The sequence below is a fragment of the Rhincodon typus genome, chromosome 11 (genome assembly GCF_021869965.1).
Source record: "Rhincodon typus isolate 14 chromosome 11, sRhiTyp1.1, whole genome shotgun sequence".
Classification (NCBI taxonomy): Eukaryota; Metazoa; Chordata; class Chondrichthyes; order Orectolobiformes; family Rhincodontidae; genus Rhincodon; species Rhincodon typus.
In genome coordinates this window covers 44,924,886-44,926,837 of record NC_063342.1, presented here as the reverse complement: position 1 = coordinate 44,926,837, position 1,952 = coordinate 44,924,886, and positions in this window count along the sequence as shown.

Sequence of the window (1,952 nt, the reverse complement as noted above, 5' to 3'; positions counted from 1 at the left end):
TTACTCTTGACGTTAACTTGCTTGCAGGATTTGCCAGAACTTTGACACATTTAGACATCAGCCTGGCTTTCGACTCCACTCCAGATTTTTTAAGTCAAGGTATATTCTTTAGCCCTCCAGCCTACTAAGGTACTGACATGGCAATGGTACTGTTTGTCCATAGCTGGGAGCTTATTCACGAGTGTCAGAATATGTCCATGTTAGTGGGCATGCACATTGCATGTCTGTGGGCAAATCCTCCTGCATGTTACTGTAAGATTTTCGCCTAGGGCTTTGAGGCACCCTGTACCCATGTATTTTCCTGTTTTGAGTTGAGAGGCAAATGCAGAGAAGATGATCTGAATGGAGAGACAGTGTACTGATGGGGTGTGATGACTGCATGCATAAAGATAAAACATGCTAATTCCCTTCATCCAGACACTAGAAGCATCACATGAAACATCCAAACGTATGAACTAGGAGCAGAAGTATACCATTCAGCCCATTGAGGCTGCACCACCATTCAATTAGGTGTGTTGTTTTTAATTCCATACCCCTTGTATCCCCAATAACTTCTTATTTCCCTGCCTAACAAGAATCTATCCACATTTTCTCTTAAAATTATGTAATGAACAAACCTCCACTGCTTTCTGAAGTCACACAACCCTCTGAGAGAGAAAAACAAAATCTCTTTATCTTTTTCCTGAAAGCAAGACCCCCCAATTTTAAAGCAGTACCCCCCCACTGCCGAAGTTCTGGACTGACCCACAAGAGAAGACATGCTTTCCATGTTGACCTCGTGAAGAACATTCGAGATCTTAAACGTAACATTCAAGTCACCTCTCACTCTTTTAAACTCCAGGGGAAATCAGCCCAGCCTGTCCAATTTATCCTCATAAAACAATCCACTCATTCCAGGTATAATCCAACAAATGATCTGTTGGATCAAGTTAGTTACTGTTGTAACGTAGGAAATACAGCAGAATTTGCACAAAGCAGGCTCTCACTAACAACATTGATCAAATGCAAAATACTGCAGATGTTGAAATTTGAAACAAAAATAGAAAATACAGGAACTACACAATGGATCAAATAAGTATCTAATAAGAGAAAGATCTAACTAATCAGATAAGATTGCATAATCCATCTTGATGATGTTACTTGAGGGAAAAGTATTGGCCAGAATACAACAAATTATTTTGATGCATAACTTATATATATATATTTAAAAAGTACTTTACTGAAGCAATATGGACAATTTGATGTGCTAAACCTTGGTCCAAGAGGTAGCTTTTAAGGGTCATCATGATGGGGGAAGGAAGGTGGAGACATTCAGGGAGGATTTTACAGAGCCAAGGGCCTTCACAACTGACATTCTAGTCACCAATGGTGGAGTGATTAAAATGAAGGATGCTTGATAGGCCAGAATTGAAGGAGGACTGTGGGACATGACGAATGTTAGAAGAAGGCCATCTTAGTGATGGTGTGATCTGATGTCTGAAGCTCATTTTTGGAGTAAGTATGACACTTGAGGTTATGAACAGGATGGCTTAATCTCAGATTGCTGTTAGGAAGAAGGATAGACTTCGTAGCTAGGGAGTGGAGTTTGGAGTAAGTACTGAAAACAATGGCTTCTTATTTCCCAAAACTATCTAAGCAAAATCTTAGGGCCACTTCTCTGTCATTCTGGGATCTTTGATACTCTCATGAAAAAACAGACAGAACTATGCTTTGACCTTTTATCTGAAAGAACAGTACTGTGATACTGCACTGGGCATGTCAGCCTGGATTATGGGTTCAAGTATAGAGTTGAAAAAAAAATTGACAATCTCTGAACTCTGAGATAAAACTCAACCACTGAGCCACAGCTGACACGACCACGTTCATTAATTTCTACATTTCTGGTAATAGAATAGCAAAACTACAGCGGACCATTGATAGAGGTTATACAGGATAGCTTTGAGGCTAGTGTC